The 8,710-nt window shown below is 40.9% G+C and overlaps 1 pseudogene; it reads right to left on the minus strand.

The window, feature by feature from the left end:
* Nucleotides 1–418: 418 nt before the first annotated feature.
* On the minus strand, nt 419–536 carry LOC145077386 (5S ribosomal RNA; annotated as a pseudogene).
* Nucleotides 537–8,710: the final 8,174 nt, after the last annotated feature.

An 8,710-nucleotide genomic window follows, 5' to 3' on the forward strand; every position in this document is an offset into this window, starting at 1 on the left:
TTATAGGGTTCGACGTCCCTGTCGAACACATCGACCCGTGCCCTGGCTCTGATACCATTTGTAACATCCCCCTCTGACACGTATCACAATATTGTCCGCTTTGGGCCACTCGGCACGAGGACTTCCCAGGGGGTCACCCATACTGGTACTACTCCCGCCCGAGCACGCTTAACTGCAGAGTTCTTATGGGATCTGCTGCCCTCACGGCTTTAAAACGCGTTGTGACAGGGAAGATATCCACACCCCTTATAAGGAATGCTTAGTTCTCCTTCCCAGCCGATGTGGGATAAGATCTAACCCACTTTCACCCCCCATTATAGGGTTCGACGTCCCTGTCGAACACATCGACCCGTGCCCTGGCTCTGATACCATTTGTAACATCCCCCTCTGACACGTATCACAATATTGTCCGCTTTGGGCCACTCGGCACGAGGACTTCCCAGGGGGTCACCCATCCTGGTACTACTCCCGCCCAAGCACGCTTAACTGCAGAGTTCTTATGGGATCTGCTGCCCTTACGGCTTTAAAACGCGTTGTGATAGGGAAGGTATCCACACCCCTTATAAGGAATGTTTAGTTCTCCTTCCCAGCCGATGTGGGATCAGATCTAACCCACTTTCACCCCCCATTATAGGGTTCGACGTCCCCGTCGAACACATCGACCCGTGCCCTGGCTCTGATACCATTTGTAACATCCCCCTCTGGCACGTATCACAATATTGTCCGCTTTGGGCCACTCGGCACGAGGACTTCCCAGGGGGTCACCCATCCTGGTACTACTCCCGCCCGAGCACGCTTAACTGCAGAGTTCTTATGGGATCTGCTGCCCTCACGGCTTTAAAACGCGTTGTGATAGGGAAGGTATCCACACCCCTTATAAGGAATGCTTAGTTCTCCTTCCCAGCCGATGTGGGATCAGATCTAACCCACTTTCACAAAAGTGGGTTAGATCTGATCCCACATCGGCTGGGAAGGAGAACTAAACATTCCTTATAAGGGGTGTGGATACCTTCCCTATCACAACGCGTTTTAAAGCCGTAAGGGCAGCAGATCCCATAAGAACTCTGCAGTTAAGCGTGCTCGGGCGGGAGTAGTACCAGGATGGGTGACCCCCTGGGAAGTCCTCGTGCCGAGTGGCCCAAAGCGGACAATATTGTGATACGTGCCAGAGCGGGATGTTACACTAGGACTTCGGATAGTTTCGCCGTTTCAATGGGATCAAACAGGTCATCATATTTGATTTCAACTAGATTTAGAGGTCGACAATTGGTTGGAATGTCACTTTCCATGATTGCAGTTGTTTCGGTGGATGGAGGTGCACTGCGGATGTGAGAGTCATCAAATTTCACATCAAAGCTTTCAATGATCAACCTTGTTCTTCTGATGAGTACTCGATATGCAACCTTGTTAGTGGAATAACCAAGGAACATACCTTCGTCAGACTTCGGTGCAAACTTATTGAGTTGATCTCTGTTGTTGATCACGAAGCATCTACATCCAAAGATATGAAAGAAGCGAACATTGGGTTTGCGATTGTTGAGCCCTTCATATGGCGTTTTATTGAGACGCTTGCACACAATACTTCGATTTTGAACAAAGCATGCAGTTGCTACTGCTTCGGCCCAGAAATAGAGAGGAAGTTGGGCGAAGTTAAGCATGGATCTGGCTGCTTCAACGAGTGTGCGATTTCTTCTCTTTACTACACCATTTTGTTGCGGTGTATAGGGTGCTGAAAAATTGTGAGAGATGCCTTTGGAAACTAGGAAACTGGTCAGAAGATGATTAGTGAACTCAGTTCCATTATCAATGCGGATGCGTCTGACTGGAAGCTTGATATGAAGTTCGATTTCTTTGATGAAGTTAATGAAGATCTGCGATGTATCTGATTTGATTCTAAGAAAGAAGACCCATGTGAAGCGTGTATAGTCATCAACAATAACCAGTATATATTTTTTGTGGTGAAGACTGGCTACGGTTGAGGGACCGCAGAGATCAATGTGTAGTAGCTCCAGTGGTTCAGAGATAGAAGAATCCATTATCAGAGGGTGACTTGCTTTGGATTGCTTACCACATTCGCGTGCTGGGCAAAGAGTTTCGTTGCTGAATTTGAGAATAAGAAGACCACGAACTAGTTCTACTTTGACAAAATTGTTGATGTAGCGAAAATTAAGATGAGCAAGCTTGCAATGCCATAGCCAGCAGACTTCAGATACATCTTTGGACAGAAAACACAGCTGCGGTTTGCCAATGATAAGAGAGACATCAAGAGGGTACATCGTTCCTTCGCAGCGTGACTTGATTAAGCAGGTGCTGCGATCATTCGTCATTATGTAACAGAACTGATTGTCAAATTCAACACGATGTCCTGCCTTACATAGTTGGCCAACACTGATAAGATTGTGTTTAAGATGTTCTACATAAGCAACTTTCTGAATAGAAAAGTTCCCCGTAGTGAGAACACTGTAATCTCGGATGACACTGTTTGCATTGTTGCCAAATGTGACATTTCCACCATTGCATATAGGCCTGAAATGCCAAAGGTACTCTAACCTTCCGGTCATGTGCAAAGAGCAGGCACTGTCAATTAACCATTCTTCTTCTTGTTCCTCCTTGCACAAAGCCTGAGATTTAAACGGTTAGTTTAGGCATCCAAACAAGTTTGGAGCCAAGCATGATTGATGTATTCGTGAATGATGCATGGTCCGAGGTTGCATGGACAGGTCTTTTGTCATTGTTCAAACCGAGTCTTGGGTGTTTATTCAGATTTGGATTGTTACGAGGTTTCTGAAAAGTGTGAGATTTTTGTCTTTGATTTGACTTGACATGAGATAAAAACCTTTGACAGTTGCACTGACATTTGCAAAAAAAAGGTTTGTCATTGAATCTGACATTGTGCTTGGTCAGCGGTTTATGGGGTGTGTTGGACTTGAAATTAGTCCGAGGTGGGTAACTTTTGAGAGATTTGACATTTGAGTTTTGAAAAGTTTGTTCTGAACGAGGTACCGTTCGTGTAAATCTTTGGTTTGCTCTAGGTGGATTTGATAACATTCCTTTCCATTTGTTTTGATTTGATCTGAAAAGTGTTGGAGTGGGTAAAACTCCTTTCCATTTTGGGTCAGTTGGAGAGTAGATCTGAAAAACATAGTTTCTTAAAGGTTTGACACCTTTTTGGGTTGTGTCAGAAGTAGCAGAGGTGACTTTTGAAACTGAACTTTACTTATTGTTTGTTTTCATGAAAGAAGAATTTTTTGAAATGTAATTTGTGAGAACAAATTTTTCTGGACTCCTGAATTTAGAAATTCTTACATGTTTTCTATTTTTTTGAAAAACTTTGTCTGCCTTTGTTTTGAAATCCGATTTCTTCTTTGAAAGCTCTTTTTGCCAAGAATTTTGGTGAACCGCAGTCATTGTTATTCAACTGCGGTTTCTTGGAACCTTTTGGAATATTTTGAAAACATGGGCTAGAATCATCAGAACTTGAAGGTTATGGAATTTGAGAACATTGGCCTACCTCAAAATTTTCTATAGGCAATTCGTGAAAAATCGATTGAAGAGTTGTAGTTCCTTGAACTAAACAGTTGCAGTCAGTGTTTTTTAGTTGTGGTGAAGATGACTTGACTATTTCAGAGTAGGTTTTAAATGAGACTGCGGTGGGACATTTCTGGGACAGTTGATTGCAGTCTAAGGACAAGGATGGAAAGTCTTCTGAAACTTCGGGGCCTTCAACGACAATTTCTTCATCAACTTCGGATGAACGTTGAGAATTAGAGTGAGTTGTGCCACTGATGGGAATTTGATCACGTATGTGACTAGAATCCTCAGGCACAATTTCCTCAATGACACAATTATTACTCGAATTGTGTAATTTACCGAAGTGAGTTTTGATATCCTCGGGAAAAGTCTTGTCATTGACAGGGAAATGAAAATCTCTATCAGGAGGGACATACACTCTGTCTTTGTTGAACCGAGGTGAGGAATCCATTGCAGTAGGATATCCATTAGACCAACCTCAATTATATGTATTGTCTACAGTTCCATTGTTTACCAAATTTTCAATAGCCTCATTTTCATTAAACAATTTTTCAATTAAAAGATTCAAGCGTACAATTTCTTTCTAAGCTAAATCTTTTTGATTCAAGGCTATTTCTAATTGAGTTTCACTTAACATTCTAGCATCTTTCTCTAACTATAGATCTCTTTCTAGCATTGCCATCTTAAGTCTCTTGTTATCCAGTCTTCCTCTCACGTGGAACATCTCTTGGGACGCTATGTTCTACTCATCTAAGGATTTGTTATAGTCTGAAAGGACGGCAGCACAAGTGTCATTAAGATCATCTATGTAAGGTTGAAAATCATGCATGCTATAATTTAAAGTTTGGATCATGAGTTTTACCTGTTCAACGATGCTTAGGGTCCCATCTTTCGCCATGTAGCAGTAGTTTTTGTTCAATATTGCTGACCCATCATCATCCGTAGTAGCCAGCATGCATATTTTTCCTTTTCTTGTAACATTGCTGATGGTCTCTTCTTCATCTCCTGATGACCAAACCTGATGGTCTCGCTTCACTTGAGCCACATATGCCCTTGCTTTTTCTTTTTCTTCTAACTCTTGAGCCATTCTGAGATAGAATGCTCTGTCCTTGACTACGTTGGCCTTACAGTCTTTTGCGAAGTGATTTTCTTTGTTGCATTTGTGACAAATTACAACATCAGCCTTTTCTTCTGATTGAGTACCAGAGTCATTGTTCTGAGGAGACTGCGGTACCTCCTTGGGTTGATTGTTCTGAGAGACTTTATAATACCGAGAGTTGTTGTTCTGAGGACCGAATTTACGGTTGAATGGTGGCTTGTTGAATTGTTGATTCTTGCAAAAAGAGGAAGGTGGTATGCGGTTGAACTGTTGGCTAACTAGATCAATAGCCTTCTAAAACTCTTCTTCATCATCATACTCAGAATATGCTTCGTATGACTGTGGTGGGGTGTCATATGATGAAGAGTAAGGTGACTGCGGTGGAGCTTGTGCTATGAGAGCAAGTGGTCCTCCGAAGTCAGCACAGTCTTTGAGTACAGTGGATTCTTGTGCTTGAATTTCTCCATAAAGTTTGTAGAGTTATAAAGAGTGAATCTTTCTGTCACCTTGGACTATCATTTTGGCCGTAGTCCAATGTCTTCCTAGACCATTAAGGAACTGGAGATTGGTTTCATGGTTGCTGCGGATGGTACCAGCATTTGATAACTTTATGACTATTAGGTTGAATCTTTTGAAGGAGTCTTCCAAACTTTCACCAGCATGAGCTTTAAAGTTGTTGTAGTCGTCGAGTGCGGTTGTGAGCTTCTTATCTTGTGCTTGTTCTGAGCCTTCGTACAGGTTTTTGAGTACATCCCAGATCTCTTTGGTTGACTAGCAGTTTATGATAATATCAAAGTTGTCAGGAGCAACACCACATGAAATTTCATAAAAAGCAACACATCATTTTCCATTTTATCGAGATCATCTTTGGTAGGACAGCTCATAGTTGGTTAACCTCCTCCTAGTCTGGTTGCAGCACCGCCAGTTTGGATTGGTGTGAGAACTGGAACATGTGGTCCTTCTTCCACGGATCTCCATACATTTCTACCCAATCTTCTTAAGTACCTCTCCATTCTTTGTGACCAGTGATGATATTCATTTGCTACTAGTATTGGGGCTCGATTAGAACCACCAACACTATTGGAGACATTCAGAGATAACGATTGTGCCATTTTTTTGTTTTTTTTTTTTTTGAAAAATGAGCTTTAGTGGTATAGAAAGCTTAATGAGAAAATCAGAGTTCCGATATCCAAAAAGCAACCACTTTGGCTCTGATACCAATTGTTGAGAGAAAAACTTGGAGACACACTTGAAAAAACGTTAGAACAAGTTAATTGCGGAATAGTTAATCTCTAAGGATCTAAAAGTTCAACAATAATAAAGTTAAATAGTTAGATAGTTAGTTGCGGAAAGTAAAGAAAGATAAATGACAAAAGTTATATCAAGAATACACTTAAACTGATTCATAACAAGGAATGCAGTCACTCCAAGTTAGTAAGCGAGATCAAGTTTAGTGATTAAGTCTAGAAGACTTGCTCCGAAGAGAGGTTATGTTCCAGTAGTAGTTTGAGTATGATAAAGATAAGAGAGATAACTGATGAAGATAAGAAAGATGAGAAATCTTGTGTATTAAGAAGTTAAGAGTTTTCACATATCACAAGTACACAAGTATCACCAGTACATAATACATAGGAAAGAGTCTTTATTTATAGAGTTTAGAAAAAGAACAAATCTATGAGCATTCATGCAAGGCATGCTGGACAATAGAGTGAATTACATAGTAAAAGAAATAATTAAGACTGCAGATAAGTAAGACTTGAAGACTTCGGATGCTGCTGATCAGAATGGTTGCGGTCTCAGTTGTAGAAATTGACTCCGGTGCTGAATAGGCTGCGGGTACTGAACCATTGCGGTAGATAAGTTCAAAAGGGTCACTTTCATGTTTCAACAAAATTGGTGAATCGTCATTCACCTACCTTTCAAATATGTTATAACTTGGATTACGTCATCCCTCTTCTAGGTTATAATATATTGTGATTGGATCCTAGCATTAATATTACATTTGGGTGTTTTTTTAAGGACTATCCCTATATCTAAACTTAACTTATTTTCTTCTTTTCAGATGTCTTCCAACAATGCTACTGCTGGCTCAAACCCTATTGGCTCCTTCTCTCTCATGAACCTTTGTGGGAGAGTCATCTTTGATGGATCCAACTTTACTGACTGGATCAGAAACATCAGGATGGTCACTCGTTACGAGAACAAGGAATATGTTCTTGACAAGGAGCTCAAGGTGCCTGAGCCAATTGCTACTCCTGAGGAGCTTGCTGAATATGAGGTTCATGAAAGAGATGCTACAAAAGTGGCATGCATCATGATGACCACCATGTCAGCCGAGCTCCAAAAGTCCTATGAGGACTACTATCCTTTTGAGATGCACCAGGATTTGATGGACCGCTACCATCAGAGTGCTTGTCAAGAGCGATATGAAATAATCTCCTCTATGATCACAACCCGAATGAAAGATGGTGAACCCATCACAAGCCACATGTAGAAAATGCAAAGGTATGTGGATCGATTGAGGAAATTGAATGTGAACTTCCCTGAGGAGTTAGCAATAGATATTATTTTGCACTCCTTACCTTTGTGTTATGATCAATTCCGCATGACATACCACATGAATAAGGAGGAAGTTACACTTAGCAAACTTCAGGGACTCCAAAAGACCGCATATTCAGGTCTTAAAGGTAAGTCGGTTGTCACCACTCCTACTACTACTCCAAACTCAACACCTGTCATGGCAATCGGGAAAGGTAGAGGGAAGAAGAGAAAGAACACTTCGAAGGGTACCAAGGGTAAGACCCTTGATGGCTCCTTTTCTAGTGGAACCAAGAAAGGTTTCCTTACACCTTCTTCTGATCCCAAAGAGGCTGAATGCTTCTATTGCCACGAAAAGGCGCACTGGAAGTGTAACTGTCCAAAGTACCAGCAAGATTTGAAGGATGGGAAAGTGAAACCCAACCATGCAGGTATTTACACTATCTCATCTAATAATTCACTCTATTAAAACTCTTGGGTCCTTGATACCGGTTGCGGTATTCATATTCGTTCTGAATTGCAGGGACTAAGAAGAAGTGAGAATGTGGAGCATGGAAAGCTAAACATGATCATGGGGAATAGGAAATTTTCACTTGTCACCAAGATTGGAGTTTATACTTTGTTGCTTAGTAGTGGATTTACTTTAGATTTGAATAAATGTTGTTATTCGCCAGAAATGGCAAGAATTGTTATTTCCTTTCATGCTTTGTATAAACAAGGTTTACCTTTTCTTTTGATAGTGAAATTGGTGGAATAAATGCTTTCTTTAATAATGTGTTTTATTTTAAAGCATTACCTTGTGATGGTGTGTATGAAATTGTGTTTGTTGTAGATAATTTAGGAAATAATGTGTTGTGTATTGATTCTACTAATGACAATAACTTGGATAAAGCATCATTATGGCATTGTCGTCTTGGACATATAAGCAAGAAACACATAGGCCAACTCCAAAAGGATGGATTCTTGGAATCATTTGATCTAAAGTCAGATGATAGTTGTGAATCGTGCTTACTTGGAAAAATGACAAAGTCACCCTTCACAGGTTCTTGTGCTAGGGGTGAAGGTTTGTTGGATCTTGTACACACGGATGTGTGTGGACCCTTCAAAACTGCCACAAGGGATGCTAATCGTTATTATGTGACTTTTACAGATCATTATATTAAATATGGATATGTCTAGTTAATCAAGCATAAGTTAGAGACTTTTGAAAGGTTTAAAGATTTTAAATAGGAAGTCGAGATTCAATTGGTTAGGAACATTAAGATGCTTCGATCTGATCATGGTGGTGAGTATCTTAGTACTGAGTTCCTCGACTATGTAAGGGAATGTGGGGTTGTCTCACAATTGACACCTACCAAGACACCACAGTTGAATGGTGTAGCTGAGAGGCATAATCGAACCTTGTTGGACATGGTTCATTCCATGATGAGTCGAGCTATGCTACAAATCTCATTTTGGGGGTATGCCTCAGAGACTGCCACCCATATCCTTAATCTGGTCCCTACAAAGAAGGTTTCCAAAACACATCACGAGATGTGGGCT

Source organism: Lactuca serriola, chromosome 9 (assembly GCF_051521515.1).
Source record: "Lactuca serriola cultivar US96UC23 chromosome 9, Lser_US96UC23_V15, whole genome shotgun sequence".
NCBI classification, from domain to species: domain Eukaryota; kingdom Viridiplantae; phylum Streptophyta; class Magnoliopsida; order Asterales; family Asteraceae; genus Lactuca; species Lactuca serriola.